General features: G+C 32.4%; 1 long non-coding RNA gene across 1 annotated transcript; it reads left to right on the forward strand.

The window, feature by feature from the left end:
- Nucleotides 1–13,807: 13,807 nt before the first annotated feature.
- On the forward strand, nt 13,808–15,793 carry LOC124888566. Its single transcript, XR_007047029.1, has 2 exons — nt 13,808–14,001; nt 15,044–15,793. It is a non-coding gene; the product is annotated as an uncharacterized LOC124888566 (long non-coding RNA).
- Nucleotides 15,794–25,400: the final 9,607 nt, after the last annotated feature.

The raw sequence follows: 25,400 nt of genomic DNA on the forward strand, positions 1-25,400 counted from the left end.
CATTTTGCTCTTCCAGAACATACCATATTTTATGACTCCAAATATCATAATTGTCACTATTTAGTTTTTCTTCTTTGTTCAAGTCAGCAATTATGCTATTCGATGCCATGTCTCTTATTAAGAGAAAATCACGCAAGTATTTTATCAATTATGCATGCAGGTTACATATCCAAGCAAATTATTTCATTGTCACACCCCTATTTTTTACTGTTAGGTTCATACTATATGAAAGAAGTGTGAATGGAAAAATGGAGAGTAAAATGGTGGAGGGAAGGAGACACTAAAATGGAAAGTGTACTCCCAAATTAGAAAGTTTACTCTTTCTCCTACATTGGTGGAAGAAGAGAACTTGGAAGTGTTTATAATCAAGAACACTTACTCCACATGATAAGTGAGGCAAGAAATAAGAGATGCCTCACGCCGTCGTCGTCGCTCGCTCGGCTCGACTTTGGCTTCGGATTTGGATTTGTCAAATGATCGATCAATGAGATCTATCTTTTTGGACAAACTTTATTTGAAGAAATCTGATCAATGACAAAAATGCAGAAAATTTTTCTGTGTGTTTAATACTCCATTTATATGCATACAGTAACAGTAATAGATGCAATGTTCGAACTGAACTGATGCTTTAAAAAAGTTGCACTATTTCGAACTGATGCTTCAGAAGGATGCAATTCTTCAACAAAATGACATACTGATTTACAAAATGGCATGCCTGTTTGGAATAGACACATTATTTGGACGAATGGACATGAATTTTCAGAAAAAATTACACCTTTGGAATGAACAATTGCCACTTTTCAGAAGAGGCATCTTGTGGCTATATAAACCTGCTTTCATCCACAGGTTTTGGTATGAAAATTTCAGAATAAAACACTCTTCTTGCCTTAAAAATATTCTGTGTGATCACTCAAAACGTTCAGTGAGTTCGAAGATATTCCAGTTGTTTGAGGTACTGCTACAATTGGTTTGTTTGGCCATTTTATCCTGGGAGAAAAATTTCGCAACCTCGGGTACAGTGAGGGGAATTATTTCCTTAAGGAAAGTTCGTGAATTCGGGTGACTTGGCCATTTCTATTTCATCTTGATTTCTAAAAATAAAATACACTTCTAAGAAAGATCACTTTGATCTTGTGTTGAGGGTTTTTTTATACTTCATTGAGTTCTTGTTTTAAACTTGAACTAGTTGAAGTTGTTGTTTTGCATATACAGATTCTGCGTACCCGTAGAAGGAAATAACATTTACCGCCCCAACCCCACTAGGGAGTTCGTTTTAGAGAAAAAAGGGGTTTTTCAATTAAAGTGACGTTTTGGAAAGGGATTATTTATTTTATAGAGTTGCAACTTGAAATTGAGTTTGGGTGTTCCAAGTCACCTTATTGAATCCCCAATCAAAAGGAAATGACTCTTAATTTTTTAGTCTGCGATCTAGAAGTTCGGATAAGAAATTCTATTGACCGAGGGGAAGGTGTGAGGCACCCTCGAGTCCCGTGGTTCTCGCATAGTCGCTTTAATGACTTAAGTCTGGCTTAAATTAATCTTTTAGATATATAATATTTGTTAGCCTAAAAGTGATTTCTATCCTATTTTTATTTATTGAGAATTTATCAAAAACTACCTTGATGCGTGACTTACCAATAGTAGTACTTTTTGGCCTTATATGAGTTTTGGTATATTTCTCGCACCTTTGTGGCATTTATGGATCGTTCCCATTTTTCTCAAGTCTAAGCAAGATTCTAACATATTTAAAAATTTATCCGTCCCAATTAGATCAGTTTTAAAATGGGATATTAATTTTACTATAACGAGTGATCGGTAGCTGGGCTTTCCAACTTCATCGTTAACTTTCACTTGAGTTAATAAATTAAGAACAAAGTAACTTTTTAATATTTTTATGTATGTCGATTTGTTTTAGTGACACAATTTTTAATGTTGTAACACAATATTTTATGTCTCTTTTGTTCGAATTCGAATAAATAATACATTGAGAATAAAAGATGAACAACTTAAGCCTTTTACGATACTCCATGCGCGCGCGCGCACACACACACACACACACACACACACACACACATATATATATATATATATATATATATATATATATATATATATATATATAATTTTTATCATCTCAATCTAGGTAATATGTTGTATATGGTTCTTGACGTAACTAGTGCTAGTACTAGTAACTAACCAAAAATGGAGAAAATAAAGAAATAACTTGCTCAAACTCACAAAACAACACAAATATTGTATCAAATATTTCAAATATTAAATATCATTTTTTGATGAATAATATTAAATATTATATTTGAAGACTAGATTCCTTCTCCATTAAAAATCCAATAATGAGTATTAGTAGTATAAAATCCTCATGTAGTATTCAAATACAATCCAAGTATATAATATTTATCAACATGTACAGTAAATAATATTAATTTATTTTAATAATACCTTAAACTAAAAACTTGTAAAGCAGCAACTAAAATATGACTAAACACTAATGCTATAAGGGTAGATAAACTTTTATTGAAATATTACATAACAAATATTTTGCTTGACATTGGACAAACACTATAACTTCGGATGTGAAAGCAAACACGATCTACTATACCAAAAAAACACTCTACTTTAGATTCAATTAAATAAGATTATGAACGTACTTCATATAATAACGTCATAAAGGAATAATCAATTAACACATCTATAATGTGCGCAACTTTGTAACATTAAATTTATGTATCATTCATCATGACATGAAATTATATAATAACAAAAGATTGAGGATTACCTCTTGCGAAACTTAATTTCTTCAATAGCTAAGGTTCAAAAGCCACGAACTCGAAGCGTTGAATAAAACCTCCAAATTTGAAGGGATTAATTGGTTGTTATTTTTTCTAAAATGTGAGAGGGCTGAAAATTATTTTTTTGGATTTGGTATATGTGCTGGAGTATCTTTTTGTTGGTTTTCATATGTCCTCTCTTTCTTTTTGTATTCATTTTTTCTAAGCGTTTTGGCCTCTTCTTTTCTTTTACTCTTGTCTGTGTATGTTGTGTATTTATATATATAGGAGAGTGTTGTCATGTGTTTGTGTTCCAGGAAAAATGGAACGTGGGGAAATTTTGGTTGAGAGACGTGGGGGTTAGGGGAAAGTGGGTGGATTAGGATAGGTTTTCCTTTTTTTTTAATTAATATTTTAAATAAAATAAAAATAATAAAATCTATTTAAAACTAATAAAATACAAAATAAGTTAAATAACTAGTTTTAGAAATATGATTGAAAAATACTACTATCCTTAGATTATTTATTAAAAGTTAAAAGAATAAAACAAAAATATAATTTTTAAAAAGAAATTTCATTTCTTCTTATTTTTTTAAAAATAAATAAATAAATAAATAAATAAATAAATAATAATAATAAAAATAAAAGTTTATTTAAAATGTGACTCTATTTTTGTAGTTTTCAAAATTATTAAACCAAACCTTGTAAAAATAAGATAAAATTAAAATATCTGATTTAGACCTAAAAATAAAATACATATATATTAAACACTAAAAATAACGTAAAACATTAGGTTTGGTAAAAAATTAGGTGTTTACAGAATGCCCCTCTTTGCTTGGAAATATGGAGAGTTTTCGAGAAAAGAAGTAAACATGACTAATTTTTGGCCTAATCATTTATTCAAATATAATACGTAAATAAGTAAGAAAGAGGTGTGACTGAGCCCTGACTTTGGGCCTCCTAAATATCTCGGGTTATAAGAGAATCAGGTGACGTGTAGTTTTGATGGGCGTAGGAATGAATGGATGAGTTGGAGAGTCGAGTTGAGGTTCCGTCGAGTTTTGGTTTGTGGATCCTTTATTACATTAGAGAAAAAAAAAAGAAAAAATGAAACTAGAAAAAAAAATACAAGATCCTATCTATTCTACTTGTCTTGATTCTCTCGCTTCAAGTCTTCCTCTTGGATCTTCAGTTATCGCCTCACCTTTTTCTGGTGGGTAACTTGATATCCTCAAAATTTGATCTTGAAGTTAGGATTTGAGACTCAAACTTGAAACTTGGATTGAGTCATTGACACTCTACCAAAGAACAGTTCATAAAATACTTTTGGATGCTTGTTCTCTTGATCAGAAGCTAAAAAGATGTCTCTTGAAATGTTGGACCGCTACGGGTGCAAAACTGACTCTAACTATCTTCAAACTGATCATTCTTCTATATTCTGACCGGAGATGAAATTCCGTTCTCGACATCAAATATGTGTTTTGCAGAAAAAACTGCAAACCATCAAAGAAAACAAAACAAAACGAATTTTTTTTCTTTTTGGCCCAGTTTACACTAGAAAAATTTTGTGAATTATTAGAAAATTTCTAAACTAATTATTTAAATGGAAAAGATAGAAATCTGAGCTAGGTAAAAAAATAAACAAAGTCCCCATTCCCAATAATGCAACCAAAGGATGTTATGTCTTGTGAATGCACGAAAAAGAAATAGGATTTTTTTAAAATGCAACTGGGGAATGTTGTACCTAAAATGTCAACTAGGGAATGTCGCACCCTATGAAGACATAGTAGAAAATAGGAAATTTTGTTTTCTAAGATGTTAACTAGGGGATGTCGTACCCTATGAAGATGAAGAAGATGTCAACTAGGAGATTTCATATCCTATGAAGACGAAGAAGATGTCAACTAGGGGATGTTGTACCCTATGAAGATGAAGAAGAAAATTAGGAAATGGTGTTTCCTAAGCGAAGAAGAAAATTAGGAAATGATGCTTCCTAAGCGGAGAAGAAAATTAGAAAATGGTGTTTCCTAAGATGTCAACTAGGGGATGTCGTACCCTATGAAGACTTAAAGTAGAAAATTAGGAAATGATGTTTCCTAAAATGTCAACTAGGGAATGTCATGCCCTATGAAGACGAAGAAGAAAATTAGGAAATGATAGAAAATTAGGAAATGATGTTTCCTAAAATGTCAACTAGGGAATGTCATGCCCTATGAAGACGAAGAAGAAAATTAGGAAATGGTGTTTCCTGAGATGTCAACTAGGGGATGTTGTACCCTATGAAGACTTAAAGTAGAAAATTAGGAAATGGTGTTACCTAATATGTCAACTAGGGAATGTCGTACCCTATGAAGACGAAGAAGAAAATTAGAAAATGGTGTTTCCTAAGCGAAGAAGAAAATTAGGAAATGTGTTTCCTAAGATGTCAACTAGGGAATGTCGTACCCTATGAAGATGAAGAAGAAAATTAGGAAATGGTGTTTCCTAAGCGAAGAAGAAAATTAGGAAATGGTGTTTCCTAAGTTGTCAACTAGGGGATGTTGCACCCTATGAAGACTTAAAGTAAAAAATTTAGAAATGGTATTTCCTAAGATGTCAACTAGGGAATGTCGTACCCTATGGAGACTTAAAGCAGAAAATTAGGAAATGGTGTTTCCTAAGATGTCAACTAGGGAATATCGTGCCCTATGAAGATGAAGAAGAAAATTAGGAAATGGTGTTTCCTAAGATGTCAACTAGGGAATGTCGTACCCTATGAAGACGAAGAAGAAAATTAGGAAGTGGTGTTTCCTAAGCGAAGAAGAAAATTAGGAAATAGTGTTTCCTAAGCGAAGAAGAAAATAAGAAAATGGTGTTTCCTAAGATGTCAACTAGGGGATGTCGTACCCTATGAATACTTAAAGTAGAAAATTAATAAATAGTGTTTTCTAAGATGTCAACTAGGGAATGTCGTACCCTATGGTGACGAATAAGAAAATTAGGAAATGGTGTTTCCTAAGTGAAGAAGAAAATTAGGAAATGGTGTTTTCTAAGATGTCAACTAGGGAATATCGTACCCTATGAAGACTTAAAGTAGAAAATTAGGAAATGGTTTTTCCTAAGCGAAGAAGAAAATTAGAAAATGGTGTTTCCTAATCGAAGAAGAAAATTGGGAAATGGTGTTTCCTAAGATGTCAACTAGGAGATGCCGTACCCTATGAAGAAGAAGAAGAAAATTAGGAAATAGTGTTTCCTAAGATGTCAACTAGGGAATGTCCTACCCTATGAAGACTTAAAGTAGAAAATTAAGAAATGGTGTTTTCTAAGATGTCAACTAGGAAATGTCGTACCCTATGAAGACGAACAAGAAAATTAGGAAATGGTATTTCCCAAGCGAAGAAGAAAATTAGGAAATGGTGTTTCCTAAGATGTCAACTAAAGAATGTCATACCCTATGAAGATGAAGAAAATTAAAAAATGGTGTTTCCTAAGCGAAGAAAAAAATTAGGAAATGATGTTTCCTAAGATGTCAACTAGGCAATGGCGTACCCTATGAAGACGAAGAAGAAAACTAGAATATGGTGTTTAGAATATGGTGTTTCCTAAGATGTCAACTAGGGGATGTCGTACCCTATGAAGACTTAAAGTAGAAAATTAAGAAATGGTTTTTCCTAAGATATCAACTAGGGAATGGCGTACCCTATGGAGACGAAGAAGAAAATTAGAAAATGGTATTTCCTAAACGAAGAAGAAAATTAAGAAACGGTATTTCCTAAGATGTCAACTAGAGAATATCATACCTTATGAAGACTTAAAGTAGAAAATTAGGAAATGGTGTTTTCTAAGTGTAGAAGAAAATTAGGAAATGTTGTTTCCTAATCGAAGAAGAAAATTAGAAAATGGTGTTTCCTAAGATGTCAACTAGGGGATATCGTACCCTATGAAGATGAAGAAGAAAATTAGGAAACGGTGTTTCCTAAGCGAAGAAGAAAATTAGGAAATGATGTTTCCTAAGATGTCAACTAGGGGATGTCGTATTCTATGTAGACTTAAAGTAGAAAATTAGGAAATGCTATTTTCTAAGATGTCAACTAGGGATGTCGTACCCTATGAAGACTTAAAGAAGAAAATTATGAAATGGTGCTTCCTAAGATGTCAACTAGGAAATGTCGTACCCTATTAAGACGAAGAAGAAAATTAAAAAATGGTGTTTCCTAAGATGTCGACTAGGGGATGTCATACCCTATGAAGACAAACAAGAAAATTAGGAAATTACGTTTCCTAAGATGACAACTAGGGAATATCATACCCTATGAAGACTTAAAGTAGATGATAGGAAATTTTGTTTTCTAAGATGTAATCAGGAAATGTTGTACCTGCTAAGGTAAGTGAGATATATATTTTTTCTTTTTTTTAAAAAAAATATGCCCCAGTTTTGGGTGCGAGGAACTTTAAAATTCTTTTTGATTTTTTTTTAAAAATACCCCAGTATTACACCTTTCAGGGATGTAAAAAAAACTTTTATTTAGCAGGACCGAACCCTATCATAGGATTGCCTACATATCTTGTGTAGCAAGAATCAGGTCTAACGTAGTTCACAAAAATAATACCTTTTTTTTAAAGTAGGTGCTTTGTAAATATCTGAAGAATGAAAGAATGAAATCAATTCATTTCTTAACTTCGGTTGGTACCAACAATTAGCATCATGATTGAATTATCTCTAATTATTTTCGAACAAAATCGAGATCAACTTAGAAGTAATTTCTATAGTGTCAAATGGTACCTCAAATGTACTTAAGTTTTTTCAAGATCTGTTCATCTTGCCTCAATCAAGGGTATAAAATTCTTCTTATCCTCATGTTTCAAGTGCCCTTACCACAAATAAAATCTTAATCAACTCACAATATAATGTATTTAGATTGTAGGACGTTCTGGAAGTCATTCACACTCAGAAAAATATTCTATGCATGCACTGAGTACCATAAGCTTAACAATCATGTAAGTATCCACTAATGTGAGAACACTCAAAATGAAATCATATAGGACTTGTCATTGGTTAATATTGTAGGCTTAGGGATGGGTAGGATATGTATTTTGGATAAAGTGACTAATTCCTCAGTGAGCACTGCACTATTTTTGTGCTTTTGGCATTTGTTGCGGTTCGACGCTTGATCTTTTTTGTTGTGCTTCTTTTCCCTTTGTCTTGTATTTGCTTCGACTTTATTTGAATCTTGTGCTGGATCTTTTTCCCTTTTTTTCGATAAATGTATTTTCTTCTTCTTCTTTTTTTCGATGAAGATTCTCCATCTTTGTTGGAGTTTTTTTTTTTTTTTTAAATGGGGTTTTTTCTCCTTCTTCTTTGAAGTCATCTTTTGTTTTTGTTCTCCTGGGGCTATACGTTTTTTGCCTTTGGCGCTTTTGATTTTGAATCTTCATTCGTAACTTGTACGTATTTAGTGCGCTCAAGGAGGTGGGCCAAAAGAGGGATAGTGCATACAAACATTCGAAAGGTATAAACTCAGATGTGGTTATCCAAAGAAAAAGTTTCAGGCTCTAAGAGGAAAATGCTAGGGATTAATGTCATTTGGTGGGCTGTGGCATGCACAATCGGATCAAAGAAGGCCTACAATTCTTTTCCAAACCTAGTATATTTCAGAATTTCACCTCAACAAATATTCAGGCCAAGTTGTAGATCAACAAAGCAATACTATTGAATTTTCAATCTAAATCTCACCATACAATGCACATGAAACAATGAGGTAAAATTTATTTTAAACTTGATTTAGTGCAAGAAAAATTTACAAGTGCAACTTTAGTATAGTTAGAGGTACCAAAAGAATCTATAGTTCACAACCAAGTTGGTCCATTCTGTCATGTCTTATAATTTAACACTTTTTAATCATGTTTTTAAGTATGTTGGTACCAATTAATAAGTCAAGATTTTTTTATGTTTTTTTAGATGAGACCGAACCCAAAAGAAGAGTTACCTACATATCTTGTTGAAACAAGAATCAGGCCAGACGTAGTTCAGGAAGCTTAAAATATGAACCAAAAAATTTTTTTTTTCTTTTTGAATTTTGAATAGGGAAAAACTTTTCTTTCTCTTTTCTATATTTTTTTGAAATCTTAATAAACACTTTCTTTTTTTTATCTAAGGATTTCTTTTGAAGAAGACTAATGTCCTTTTTATTATTATTATTTTTTTAAAAAAAATCAATAAAATTATTTACAAATTTAATGGGGATCACCGAACCTAAGAAAGGTTGCCTACGTATCTCATAAGATGAGAATCAGGTGTGCGTAGTTTGTAAAACTGGAGACATGAAGAAACCCACTTTTTATTTGAATAATGAAAAGAAAAATATTTTTTTATTAATAATGATTTTTTATTTAATTTTTGAAAATGAATTGATTGATTTTTTTATAAGGATCAAAACTCTTCTTTTTTTTAAACAAAATACAATCTTCGTTTTTAAGGATCACCAAACCCGTGGAGGGATACCTACGTATCTCATTGAGATGAGAATCAAGTGTGCGTAGTTCGTATAGATTGGGGTAAACTCGATAATTTACAAAAAAAAAAATTGTTGTGAAAGCAAGTCTAGCACCTCATTTTAGTTTCGAAAAAGAATAGGTTTTAGAGAGCAATTTTTTAGCCTCTCATACGTTAATGGATTTCAAAGCCGGCCAACATTCAAAACAGCCAGACAGTTAATGCAACTAGTAGCACAGAAAATGGATAGTCTTCAAAGAGGGTACTTTTAGATATTCAAACATTTGTCGAGCCTCCACTAAGTAAAAATGCACGTGATGCAAATAAAGCGGAGCCTTATAGGAATAACCATGTCTACGTTTCAGATATACTAGGTTTAACCTGGTGGAGTTAGGTATCTAGACTGGCTGTAAAACGAGTGGACAACTTGAGTCGAGCAGGGACAGCTTTACCGGTAGCAAGACTTTCCGACCTCACTATTTGTTCTTCCCATCCTAAACATGGGTGACCACAGAATTCTTCCCAGGAGCGTTGCCACATCTCTGGTATCTCAAGCTCGGGAGCGTATATCGCATCTCCGAATATAAAGTATCTCAGAAGACTCAGATGGGTGTGCGAGAGAAGACAGTTTATATTGCAATTCAAATAATATCAAAGCGATAAACAATTAGACACATAGCACATTTAGTCCAACAAATAGAATATCAAAAACTACATAAAGCCAAACAAGTCAATATAAAAGCTCGAATTCTGGTTATCCCCAGCAGAGTTGCCATCTGTCACACCCCTATTTTTTACCGGCTCAACCCCGCTAGGGAGTTGGTTTTAGAGAAAAAAGGGTTTTTCAATTAAAGTGACGTTTTGAAAAGGGATTATTTATTTTACAGAGTCGCCACTTGGAATTGTGCAAGTCGCCTTATTGAATCGCCAATCAAAAGGAAATGACTCTTAATTTTGTGGTCTGCAATCTAGAAATTCGGATAAGGAATTCTATTGACCGAAGGGAAGGTGTGAGACACCCCTCGAGTCCCGTGGTTCTCGCACGGTCGGTTTAATGACTTAAGTCTAGCTTAAATTAATCTTTTAGATATATAATATTTGTTAGCCTAAAAGTGATTTCTATCCTACTTTCATTTATTAAGAATTTATTAAAAACTGTCTTGATGTGTGGCTTACCGATAGTAGAACGTTTCGGCCTTATCATGAGTTTTGGTATATTTCTTGCACCTTTGTGGCATTTATGGATCGTTCCCATTTTTCCCAAGTCTAAGCAAGATTCTAACATGTTTAAAAATTTATCCGTCCCAATTAGATCGGTTTTAAATTGGTATGATAATTTTATTATAACGAGTGGTCGGTAGTAGGGCTTTCCAACTTCAGCGTTAACTTTCACTTGTGTTAATAAATTAAGAACAAAGTAACTTTTTAATATTTTTATGTATTATCGATTTGTTTTAGTGACACAGTTTTTAATGCTGTAACACAATATTTTATGTCTCTTTTGTTCGAATTCGAATAAACAATATATTGAGAATAAAAGATGAAACAACTTAAACCTTTTACGATACTCCATGCGCGCGTGCGCGCACACACACACACACACACACATATATATATATAATTTTTATCATCTCAATCTAGGTAATATGTTGTATATTGTTCTTGACGTAACTTGTGCTAGTATTAGTAACTAACCAAAAATGGAGAAAACAAAGAATTAACTTGCTCAAACACACAAAACAACACAAATGTTGTATCAAATATATCAAATATTGAATATCATTTTTTGATGAATAATATTAAATATTATATTTGAAGAGTAGATTCCTTCTCCATTAAAAATCCAATAATGAGTATTAGCAGTATAAAATCCTCTAAAGGGGAGCCTTGGAGTAACTGGTAAAGTTGCTGCTATGTGACCAGGAGTTCACGGGTTCAAACCTTGAAAACAGCCTCTAGTAGAAATGCAAGGTAAGACTGTGTACGATACACCCTTGTGGTGGGGCCCTTTCACGGACACCGCGCATAGCGATAGCTTTAGTGCATCGGGCTGCCCCTTTTTTTAATAGTATAAAATCCTCATGCAGTATTCGAATTCAATCCAAGTATATAATATTTATCAACATGTACAGTAAATAATATTAATTTATTTCAATAATACCTTAAACTAAAATCTTGTAAAGCAACAACTAAAATATGACTAAACACTAATGCTATAGGCGTAGATAAAATTTTGTTGAAATATACAAACACTATAACTTCAAATGTGAAAGCAAACACGATCTACTATACCAAAAAAGAAAACTCTACTTTAGATTTAATTAAATAAGATTGTGAACGTACTTCATATAATAACATCATAAAGGAATAATCAATTAACACATCTAAAATGTGCGCAACTTTGTAATATTGAAATTATGTATCATTCATCATGACATGAAGTTATACAATAACAAAAGATTGAGGATTACCTCTTGCGAAACTTAATTTCTTCAATAGCTAACGTTCAAACCACGAACTCGAAGCGTTGAATAAAACCTCAAAACTCGAAAGGATTAATTGGTTGTTATTTTGTCTGAAACGTGAGAGGGCTGAAATTTTTTTTTTTTTATTTGGTATATGTGCTGGAGTATCTTTTCGTTGGTTTTCGTATGTCCTCTCTTTCTTTTTGTATTCATTTTTTCTAAGCGTTTTGGTCTCTTCTTTTTTTTTTCTCTTGTCCGTGTATGTTGTGTGTTTATTATATATAGGAGAGTGTTATCGTGTGTTTGTGTTCTAGAAAAAATGGAACGTGGGAAAGGTTTGGTTGAGAGACGTGAGGGTTAGGGGAAAGTGGGTGGTTTAGGATAGGTTTTTCCCTTTTTTTTTTTTTTAATTAATATTTTAAATAAAAGAAAAATGATAAAATCTATTTAAAACTAATAAAATACAAAATAAGTTCAATAACTAGTCTTAGAAATATGATTGAAAAATACAACTATCATTAGATTATTTATTAAAAGTTAAAAAAATAAAACAAAAATATAATTTTTCAAAAAAAATTCCTTTCTTCTTATTTTTGAATAAATAAATAAATAATAATAAAAATAAAAATAAAAACTTATTTAAAAGGTGACTCTATTTTTATAATTTTCAAAATTATTAAACCAAATCTTATAAAAATAAGATAAAATTGAAATATCTAATTTAGACCTAAAAATAAAATACATATATATTAAACACTAAAAATGACGTAAAACATTAGGTTTGGTAAAAAATTAGGTGTTTACATTCACATAAAGGTTTCATGTTTAGTGTATAGTCGAAAGAACACTTAAGAATTCAATCATCATCTACGAACTAAACACTTGATCAAAATTAGAAATTAATTTCTTTATGTGAATTTGGATGATAGTTTTCGATTAAGTCTTTGTAAACTCAAATAAATGAATGAAATTCATATAGATTGAGATAAACAACTTAATATATTTATAATATAAAGTTAATAAAGAACTTCAAGTTACAAATCAATCTAAAGATAAAAGTCACTCCATAAATATTCGAGACGACTTATATACGCCCAAAAAGGCTCGCTAAGTCAAATCTCATGATAAAAATTAATTAATCTCCCCAAGAATCACGGAGAGAATTTTCTAAAATAGCTAATGCTTCCCAATCCGAGATTTCTACGTCATTTTTCAGTTCTACGCGTTTCATTTCAAACAAATGTATAAAACTAACAATAGTAATATTAGGGATCATCTTAAAAGACATACTCTTTCAGTTTTCTTGTCTCTTTCACTTCGCATAGCCCTTTCATTTCATAAAAAAAAATTTGTGTCGCTTTGGGGATAACATTTCGTATGATTTCACGACCTCGAAAACATGTCCTTCGATGACGTGCTCTTCCACTTTATTTTTTTCTCGACATCTTGAACTCCCACTTGGAGTGATTTGAGTTTGTCCCTATTAAGCCATGTCTGAAATAGGAACCAAGAAATAATTAGGATGGTTATGCCATTCAATGTGATAACTTATGTCACAATTTATTGTAGAAGACAAAATTAGTTTATGAAAAATTTAGGAACTAATTTTGACAAGAATTATATCAAGTCTAATTTATGTACTTATTTAAATTATAAAAATGTTAAAATAAATAATTTAAATGGTTACACAACTCCATAAATAAAAACATGTTACTGATTTTTCAATCAAAAAAAGAATTCAAAATAAAATTATGTCCCATTTCTTATTATTCAAAAAAAAATAATACTCCTTTTCATATATCCTACTAAAATATTTGAAGCAAAGGAACAGAATAGAAATGTGTTGAAGAGTATTAATATTTTACTTTTAGTGAAAGCATGTAGACTGCCAATGCCATATGAAACCAGAAAATAGAAAATATTAACCCATTAAATGCAGGAACATTTTTCATAAAGGTACTTTAACTTTTCCTTTTACCAAAAGAGAATATAGAAAACTGTGATATGCATTTTTGCTTTCCCAACACTCTATTTTCATATTTGTTTAATAAATAATTATTAAAGAAAGAAGAAAAGTGCAATAACTTTCTTTTACATAATATATCAAACAACACTTAAGAATCCTCTTTTCTAACACTTTGATGGCAAAAACGAGTTCTTAATATGCCGGATCTAAAAAGTAATTTTGACGCGTCTGATTGGATCAACGGTGTATTTGACCGAATTAGCGGTGGTATGTCTGATCGGATTAGCGATGGCGCGTTTGACCAACTTAGCGGTGCGTCTAATCAAAATTTTTAATTTATATCCGATCAGCAATTTTTCATACATGTATGTTCTAATTTGATTTTTTATTTCTTCACTTAAAATTGAGACATTACATGCAAAATTAGGGGAATAAACCTATCTCTGATGCCATTGTTATATTAAAATCAGAGCAAAAATAGTGTGTATATCTTAATATGTTGCAGCAAAAGTCGTTGAATTTGCTATCGAAAGAATCGATTCAAGTCAATTTTGTTTCTCTTGAAAATGGAGTGTAAATCCACAAACTAAATATCTTTCTATTGGATGTTTTGTTAATGCAAACTTTTTGGTCTTTTGTGTTACTGTTTTTCGTCACTCTCATCTGAAGAAGAAAACTTGAGGAATATAAGGGGAGTTGAACAGTTTTCTTTGTAACTGTCCACCGCCTCCTCTCCCAAAAGAAAATTCAAATACATTGTTTTAACTTCTTTTTTCAGATAAATGGGGAAAATGGCTTGGGTCGATTCAAATGGACGATCCATGACCCAAAATATCCAACAAAACATAATAGTTAGTGATCGTAGAACGTGGATATAAGTTTCATGTAACTTCCACTCTTTTTTCCTCCATTATCCTACTTTTTATGTGTTGTAACTCTTGTAACCTTTGTAACCTCTATATTATTTATCAGTTCATTTATTCTTCCTATTCATTGCATGGAAGATTTTTTCACTTATGAATAGAGGTGGTCTTGCATGGTTTCGATATACACAAGATAATATAAATTTCACAAAAGTTAGTATAAAAAAGAGTTTATTAGTTGTAGGAAGGCGTTCTTTTTGTAAAACTTTGAAGTCAACTCTTGTCCATAGTTATTGAGTTGTTCTTTGTGAGAAGGTTGATGTATTCTGGAGGGGAAAAGTCAAGAATATTACTGCTAGACCAGTGAAACTATTTGCTTCAGTGAGCTTGAATTTCCTTAAAGAGAGTGAGATATCCGTACCTTGGCCGAAGAAGAAGATAAACTTTTATTTTTCTTCAATTGTAACTTTTCAGTTATAATATTATTGTAGGCCGACAGTTTTTCTGGATAGGTCGAACTCTTGGAAGAAAATAGAAAAGGAAGACCGAGTGGGATCAAAGAAACTAGCGGGCTGATCACTAAAAAAATACAAATAGGTGCAAATTCTGACATCACCACAGAAAACTTGGTTCTTTCACTCCTTGCTGGCGGAGTAATTTCACCAGCACTTCATCTGGCTATGTTATCACCAACGATTACCTACAAGCTCATCTCTTAAGCATATAGGCTTAGAGGTTGACCCTCTACGTAAAGACTTCAATCAGCATGAAACCATCAAAAATATCTTTATGGAGTGCTCTCGCACACTAGACTTATGGGATAGGACGAATATGCTAACTCATATTGAGCCTCTACATTTATCTGGATATTGAAGAATAGCTGAAATGGACATGGAAAATGATAGAGTTATCTTACGCAGAGATCTTCTGAGGGAGTTGGGGAACTCAATGATTCTCCATGAAGGAAGGAAGCTTAATGGAGTTGCAGACTTGCTAACTAAGGAGGGCCGGAAGAAGAAAACTAAGCCCCTTTTTGACGTATGGACACTAGTTTTACTTTTGTTTATTCATAAAATGCTTAGAATAGACAAGGAAGCAACTTATTTTGCAGGACAATATATACCCGTAGTGTCTGAATTATATAATAATAGCAGTAGGCTAAGACTATCTTCGGATAGTATCACTAACGCAACTGTTGTATGATAAATTCTCTTTCTACCAAAAAAAATTATGTCTTATAAGAGGGAATGGCGGGGAGAAGCAGGCAGGTCTCCGTCAATATGCCTGCTTTTCATGCCTATTTTTCCATCCTGCATCACGAGCTGTTTCCTCCGTGATTTGTTATATCTTCACTAATTAATTATTATAAGTTATTTATATATTAGAAAATTAATAATATTTAATAAAAAATTATATTTTATAGATATTTATTGCATGTCTGCTTCAGCTGTTTCACCTAAGTATTTTTCAACAACAACAACAAATCCAGTGTAATCCCACATAGTGGGGTCTGGGGAGGGTAAGATGTACGCAATCCATACCAATACCTCCGAAGAAGTAGAAAGGTTGTTTCCGATAGACCTCCGGCTCAAGACAAGGAATAATAATCAAATCCATAATAAAGCATGGAATAAGATGACATAACATAAATACGACACCCACAAGTAATAATAATCAAAGAAAAGTAAACAAAATCGTAATAGAGCATGAAACAAGGTGTCTTAGTAGGAATAATACACCCACCAAGAAATACCCTACACTAGCGACCCAAACTAACACTAACCTTCTATCCTAATTCACGTCCTCCAGATCTTCCTATCTAGGGTCATGTCCTCAGTAAGCTGCAACTGCTCCATGTCCCGCCTAATCACCTCTTTCCAGTACTTCTTCGGCCTACCCCTACCCTGCCTAAAACCATCCAAAACTAGTCTCTCACACCTACGAACCGGGGCAACCGTGCTCCTCCTCATCACGTGTCCGAACCATCTCAGTAGGACTTTCCGCATCTTGTCCTCCACTGAAGTCACTCCAATCTTTTCCCGGATAGTCTCATTCCGAACTCTATCACCCCTAGTTAGCCCACACATCCAATGCAACATCCTTATTTTCGCCACCTTCATTTTTTGAATGTGAAAGTTCTTGACTGGCCAACACTTCGCTCCATACAACATGACCGGACGGACTGCCACCCTGTAGTAATTTTTGTGTTATAAATTACAAGTATTTTTGTATAGTAATTTTGTTATATCACTTCTAATTAGACATGTCTGCTTCGCTGTTTCAATCGTGACTTTACTATGTCACTCCTAATTAATTATTATGTCCATTTAAAAAATTTCGCAACTACTTTTTATAGTAATTTTGCTATATCACTTTCAATTAGTTGTTGTGAGTCATTAAGACATGTCTGCTTTGCTGCTTCAATCGTAACTTTACTATATCACTCATAATTAATTATTATGATCATCTAAGCATTTGAAAATTACATAAAAAGTATTATAAATTACAATAGTTAATAACTTAAAATATCTAAGACAAATAATTTGTTATATTTTTTTTTTAAATATATAAAAAAAATACTATAAATTACAATAATTAAAAAAAAAAAAATATTTGTTGGGCCCGTGTCTTGCACGGGCTTTTGGTGTCTAGTTAGTAATAAATTTGATCATGTGTTGGTATTGCTATTTTATTGTTCAAAACGTTGAAGCATGATTTGGATAGTCACGTAATAATAGTCAAATATTGCAATTTGTTTAGTGTTAGACAAATAAATTTTGGTGTTTTTAAGCTATATTGATCATATGTTTGGTTATAATCCTTGATTGAAACATTAATTAGTTAAAAAGTCACTTGTGCTGTTGAGCTCTTTGATTCCTAATAATTAATTGTACTTTGAGAAAAGTAAGAACTAATATGGTCACCCTCCCTTGGCTACTTTAACCCGACCAAGTACCAAATATGAGAACAGCGAGATGGGATGCGAATTTATTGCAAAGTTAGTTGCCAAGTAAAATAAAAGAGTGACAAGAGCATGCATGTATGAGGGAATGAGGCGACTTGCTAACTCAAAACTCGTTGCAAAAAACAAAATAAAGGAAAAGAAAATGTAAGTAATTTAATAAATTTAGTTTCACCATATGTGCGGATACACTTCCTAGTTAGTCAGCTCATGTAAATTAAAGTCTTTGTTTGCTGTTAATATCATAGTAATCATTTATGTAAATTAAGCAATCCAGTCAAATACCGTCCATCAAAAAAATGCTTAAGTTGAATATAATCGAACCGCGATCCAAATCAAACTGATTAAAAAAATCGAAGTTGGTTAAGTTTGGTTTGGTTTGGTTTGGTTTTGAATTTTAAAAAACCAATATTAATTTTGTTTGGTTTGGTTTTACTCTAAAATAACCGACAAAATAACCAAATCAAACCGATATATATATATATATATATATATATATATATTTAAATAATTTATATATTATTCATAAATACAATCTAAATATTTGTTACATTTTATATTTTAATCATGATTTAACTTTAGTCGTAATACATTCAGTCATATGTCTTCATCCAATTGACAGTACTTTATGAGATTCTAAATGAATTTCATATTTTGAATGACAAATGATACTACTTGTGAAAATAATATCTTGTTGTATATTGAATGTTACAGCTGAGATTCCTTAGACTATAGACAATCACTAATTTTAACTTTCTTTTTGAAACTTGTTGAACAAGAAGTTTATGTGTTCACCTTTTGGGGGTTTATAATATCATTCTGTTAAATATTATTTTTTAATATTTTCTTAGAAGTCACTACAAGAAACAGGCTTTATAGCGGCGACAATTAGTGGCGAGTCAATTTATTGCTGCAGAAACGTCATATTCAGTGGCGACAAAAATTGTGGCTGCAATACATCAACTTTTAGCAGCGACTAATTTTTCTTGCCTCTAATACGCGTCACTATACTGAAATTTTTAGTTCCCACGGATATAAAATTTTGGCTCCACTTTTATAGTGGCAATAAATATAAAGTAGCCTCTAAAAGTAATTATGTGGCGACAATGTCCCTCTAAAATTAATTAATTTTACATTTTAATATTATAATAATTGAAAACTTCTAGTACATTAAAAAGACATTGACTTTTAGCAACGACTAGTTTTGTCGCAACTAATATGCGTTACTGTACTGAAATTTATAGTTCCCGCGGATAAAATTTTTTGGCTCCATTTTTATAGTGGCAACAAATATATTGTCGCCTCTAAAAGTAATTAATTTTACAATTTAATATTATAATAGTTAACTTCTAGTACATTTTAACAAGACAAAAAAAAGGGAAAAAAAAGACTTAGACAACATTCTAAAGCAAAACAAAACCGATTGTCAATTCCTCTAGCTACTATTGAAAGCAAGAAAAAACCACATAAAGTTTGGCCTATTGTGTTTCAGTGAAAAGCACGAAGAGCAAAAAAGTAAAGGAATTAACTGTTGTTGTTGTCTGTCATCTCTTCATAGCCATGGCTTCCCCAGTAAGTCTTTCTAATGAAGATTTCTCATGTTTTACTTGCAACTCGAGTATGTATATATATATGCAAAATTTTAGAAACAAAAAAATAGTCAGCTCTCTTTCACTCTTTGCTCAACTACACTCTGCCTCCCTCATCTGTACCGTCATTTTCCACCATCTCTTCAACACCATTTTTTTTGGCTCTAATCTAAACGAAAATCTCGAATCTTAAACAAAATGGTTTAGATTTGTTGGTCAAAGCTGCTCAAATTTATTGATTAAAATTTGATCGTCAAAGCTACTCATACCTTCAACAGATCTTTGCTTGAAATTCTTAGGTTTTCTCAAATTTTGTGCTCCGTAAGGTATGTGGTTAAAATTTTTTTGGGTATTTTTGGATTAAAAATTTGTTTAACCCAATTATTATATTTGAAGATAAAGATTTTAATCCAAAGTTTGTGCTGGGTATTTTTGTTTTTTAATCCAAATGTATGTATTTTTTTGAGATTGCATATAAAAATTATTTAACCCACTTGAAAATTTGCAGGAATAGAATTCTCTAAGGTCAAAGGAGGAAGGAATAGAGTTCATAATTTTTGAGGTTACAGAGCCAAAGATAACATTCATGTTTATCCCTATTCACAAGTTCTGTGTTTTTTTCCAATGCTGAACTAATAAATGATGAATGTGGTAATCCAAGCTCAGAGAGCTTCTTGTGTGGCTCTTCGTAATCCTTGAAAAAAGCCTCTTTATTCTGTCAAAGAAAAAAAATCTTTTGAGTCTGCTTGGCTAGAAAGTTGAAGATAATATGATGTTTTGGGCCACCATAGATATGTGCACACTGTTAAATCAGAAGAAAGTTCTCAAACAATCTCACTGATTTCTCGTGACACAAACAATTCTATCTATTTTGCTCGCTCATTATTTGAGAAAGTAGCGATTGAGCTTAATGTAAGAAGTCTTACTGGAAGACGCACCTACCCTAAGCTATAACATATTTCAGTGGCATAACTTAACCTTTATCCAAAAAGAAAAAAAAAATCAGTGACGTTCCCATAATGTGGGTTTTTTCTTAAGCTAGTCAATTCCTAGTAATCGACATCAAGATGTGTTGGAATTTATCATCCATATGAGTTAATAACATATCTTATATGGGATCAAAAGTTGCAGGATAGTAGATGTCACATGTAAGAAAGGAAATATAGTGACAAACAAAAGCAGATAAATTTTCTGTCATTTTAGCTGCTTTGCTGGTTTTTCAATGTTATTTTCCTTCTTAAATGACGCAAGTTGTGTGTTGCAACATGAACTATCATAATAGCGTTGCAACATGAACTATCATAGTTTCCGTACATTTGTCTTCATCCTTTTATGTTTCAATCTCTCTGTGTTTCTTTCCATGTTAGATGAAATAATCGCATGATATGAAATAAATTTGTGTAGAATTATCCTGGCTTTAGTTAGATACATAGAGGTGCATCTTGGAAATTCTGCTTGAAGTTGGTGCGGATTTAACTATCTTATATTTATTTTGATTATTTTCATACTTGTATCTTTAATGAATTAATTGATTTGTTTTAATGATATAAAAGCTAGGGATGGATAAAACTTGGTTGAATATCACGAACAGAGCTGACCAAAGATATAGAGATGGAGTATATAGCTTTCTTAATTGGGCGTTCAGTCAATCTGGGGTGAGCACTATTATTTGATGTCCTTGTAAGGAGTGTAGAAACACCGTGTTTAAGCTGAGAACTGATGTACGACTACACTTGTTGAATAAGGGCTTCTGGCCTTCCTATAAAGTATGGAAATATCACGGAGAAGTGTTAGATAGGGTTGGAAATTCTAATGTTGCAGGTAGTGAAGAAGTAGAAGATGATGGAATTGAAGAGGATGATGTTATTGAAATGGTTCATGATGCTTTTGGATATACAAATATGCAGGATACTACTAATTCTTAGGAGGGCAATGAAGATCCAAATGTACATGCAGCAAAGTTTTATAGATTATTAGAAGATGCTCAGACAGAACTTTATCCGGGTTGCACAAAAGTGTCAAAATTATCTTTTGTTGTTAAATTACTTCACTTGAAGTGCCTTAACAATTGGAGCAACAAATCGATGGATGAGTTGTTGAACTTCTTTAAAGATGTTCTCCCTAAGGGTTCATTTGTACCCAAGTGTTTCTATGAAGCAAAAAAAGTTCTTTCTGATCTCGGCTTGGGGTACACCAAAATTGATGCATGTAAGAATGATTGTATATTATATCGGCGCAATTATGAGAATTTTCAATCATGTCCAAAGTGTGGTGAATCTCGATGGAAGGCAGAAGAACATAAAGGCAAGAAAGTAGCTCATAAAGTATTGCGGCATTTTCCAATCAAACCAAGGCTTCAAAGATTGTACTTGGAAAAAGAGACGGAAAAAAAGATGAGGTGGCACAAAGAGGAAAATATTGATGATGGTGTCATGCGACATCCATATGACTCAATTGAATGGAAGTCCTTTGATGCGCGCCATCCTACCTTTTCAGCTGAGTTAAGAAATATTTGATTAGGTTTAGCAAGTGACAGGTTCCAGGCTAATGGAAATATGAGTTTCAATTATAGTACTTGGCCCGTCGTGCTAGCTATATCTAATTTTCCACCATGGGATTGCATGAAAAGTTCATATTTGATGATGACTCTTCTTATTCCGGGCTCTAAGTGTCTAGGTAATGATATTGATATATACTTACAACCAATGATTGAAGAGCTGAATGAATTATGGAATGGGGTGGATACTTATGATGCATACTCAAAATCTAATTTTCTTATGCGTGTTGCTCTCATGTGGATGATTAATGACTTTCCTGCATATGGTAACCTTTCAGGATGGTCAACCAAAAGTAAGCTTGCATGCCCTTGTTGCCATAAAGATACACATTCAATTTCCTTACGTAATAAGTTGTGTTATATGGGTCTTCGCCGTTTTCAACCTATGAACCATACTTGGCGTAGAAATAGAGTTTTATTTGATGGAAAAGTTGAAATGGGGGTTGCACCTACTCCTTTAATCGGTGTTGAAGCACTTGTGCAATTACATGATTTAGGCTATGTGGCTTTTGGTAAAGGCCAAAAAAGAAAGTGTAATGTTTGTAATGATGCTTATAATTGGAGGAAGAAAAGTATATTTTTTGAATTGTCTTATTGGGATGGTCATCACCTACGACATAACCTTGATCCGATGCACATAGAAAGAAATGTGTCTGAAAGTTTTTTATCAACTATAATGAGTATGGTTGGAAAAACAAAGGACACATTGAAAAGTAGATATGATTTCGTGGACCTTGGAATTAGGAAAAGTTTGCATCCAATTGAGGATGGAGACAATATTTTTTTACCGGCGGCATGCTATACTTTGTCCCCTGAAGAGAAGTTGAAGTTATGCGACTTCTTAGCTAATTTGAAGGTTCCAGATGCCTTTTCATCAAATATTTCAAGGTGTGTTAACGTGCTTGAGAAAAAAATACATGGATTGAAGTGTCATGATCATCATGTATTATTGCAAGATATTTTACCAGTAGCAATACGTGGTTTATTGCCTAAGGAAGTTTGTGAACCAATTATTGCCTTCGAAAATTTTTTCAAGAATCTATACTCTAAATGCCTCACAATTGAAGATCTTTCTATCCCAGAGACTGAAATTCCTATCATATTGTGCAAACTTCAAATGGTTTTTCCTCCGGCATTTTTTGCTATTATGATTCATTTGCTAATTCACTTGGCAAGAGAGGCAAAACCCGGTGGACCCGTTCAATATCGGAACATGTACCCCTTTGAGAGGTATTGTATCAATCAAAAATTTAAATGTCAAAATATATATATATATATATATATATATATAATATGTGATATTCTATAATTATATAAATGAGAAATCTTTATATAGGTATTTGCGAGAACTTAAAGCATATAATCACAACAAAGGTCATCCAGAAGGTTCAATTGTCGAAAGATATTTGGCAGAGGAAAGTCTTACGTTCTGTTCACGATATTTAAAGAACATCTCAACTAAGTTTAATAAATCAACTAGAAATAATTATGAATCTGAGTCAAATGGTGAGATGTCTATCTTTAAACATTGTGGACAAACAAAAGGGACTTCAGATGGAGAAAATATTCTACCTCATGATGAGTTCAATCAGACATGTATTTATGTTCTTGAAAATTGTGAAGAGATTTCACAATACAAGGAGTAAGTCTATTACTAGTTCAAATATAATTTGTCATTAATATAATTTAGTCAATCTTAACTAACACAAATTATAAGGAATACATAAGACAGATTGAAGTAAAAGGTTCAACGCATGCTCGTAGTGTGCGTAATAATGGATTTATGGATTGGTTTCATGCATGCGTAGGTTTCTTATTAAACGACTCAATAAATATTAGCATTTTTCAATGTTTTGATACTAGTCATAATAGTGTTGCTTGTTTTTGTAGATATTTTTACTATCTTCACAAGGTCGTGCAAATGATGAGATCATAAGTCTAGTTGTTAGTCCAGAACCATTGGTACATCAATATTCAACATGTATGGTCAATGGATTTAGATTTCAAAGAGAAGACCTTATGAGAAAAACACATAACAGTGGAGTTCTTGTGAGAGGAGATGTTTCAAACTCTAAAAAGGAGTATTATGGGGTATTGAAGGATCTATATGAGTTGCGTTATACTGGAAATAGAAAAGTTCATCTGTTCAAGTGTCATTGATAGGATGTGGCACACCTAGGAAGATGATAAGATTGACAAATATGATTTTACAAGTGTGAATACTCAATGTGTGTTGAATACAAATTAGTCATTTGTGTTGGCATCTCAGTCTGAACAAGTCTTTTACTTGAATAATTTGGTCAATAAAGATTGGCTTATTGTTGTAAAGATTAATCCTCGTGACCTTTTTAGTGTTCCTAAAGTTGAAAGAGAAGCACCATTGAATGATGAAGTTTATCAACAAGATGAAGTTGAAGATTTTTTGTGTGGAAATAATCAAGAAACTGATATTGAGGTGTCTTTGCATAGGGATGATGTTGAAGCAGAAGCTATTTTACGAACCAATGTGCAAGTAAATGAGGAAGATGGTTTCACTAATGACAATGATACTGATACTTCAGCGAATGAAGAAAGTGACGAAAAGTTTCTTGATGATAATGATGGAGAAGATAGTGATATGTCCTGCTGAAGATTGAGAATAAAAGATTGAAGAGAAGTTCTTCGTATTTTGTGCTCTTATTAGGATGGCATTTGTTTTGAGAAGTTATTATTATGCTGATATGTGGTGTTTTGTGTTCTTAATTAGATGACATCTTGTATTTTATGTTCTTATTATGATACCTTGTATTTGGCGTTGTTTTATTTGCAACTTTTATTTGTAACTGAAATTAGTGTTTGAGTACAATCACCAATTTTAAACAGTTCAACAAACTTTTTGATATTCTATAATGATTTGATTTAATGTTTCATTTTATAAATTGATATTTTCCTCGACAGTAGATATATATTTTGTCATCTTTAATTTCTGGTTTTGATACACTTCTTCTTTTTAACCTAATGTTGCAGGAAATGAGAGGAGTTTGGCGAGCTAAAAATAGAAGAGAAGGTACGGGACGTGGACGTGAACGTGGCATCTTTCCAGAACGTGTAAGTTCTAAAACAATATCTCATCTAAAAATACAACCAATAGGAGTTATTGCACCTTCTTTAGAGACTGGAAAGTCATCTAATCCAAGCCAAGGACCTCTACAAACTGAACAAATGTCAAGTGGCCCTGTCCAAAGGACATTCCCAGAGACACAATCATCAAGAAATCTAGATGAAAATGTATGACTTAGCCTAGAGTCTGAAACTGGTGCAGGTTAGTTCATGATTAACTTCTCTTCTTATTAATTCCTAACATATACATAAGCACCGTTGAGGCTAGTTCATTTATGTTAGTGAGTATGGCACTTGTAACTTAATTTGAAGGAAAAGGGACCTTAATCGGCAGATCACTGCCTTAATCGGCTGATCACTGTCTTAATCGGTAGATCACTACCTTATTTCAGTTTTTTTGTTCCCATTCCGCCATACGATTAGCTTTTCTACTTATTAATTCGTAACGTATACATAAGCACCGTAGTGTCATCCTTTTTTTATTGTTATTGATTAATGTATTTGTATCTTTTTTTCTTCTTCATAGAAAACAGAGAATGTTGTTTGCCAATTATGATGTAGTTGTTTGCTGGAAATTTTACATTAGTTGGTGTTATGTAGATAAATTTTGTTCATATTACTCCAATGTGGTTAACTGGTAT

Source organism: Capsicum annuum, chromosome 11 (assembly GCF_002878395.1).
Source record: "Capsicum annuum cultivar UCD-10X-F1 chromosome 11, UCD10Xv1.1, whole genome shotgun sequence".
Taxonomy (NCBI): domain Eukaryota; kingdom Viridiplantae; phylum Streptophyta; class Magnoliopsida; order Solanales; family Solanaceae; genus Capsicum; species Capsicum annuum.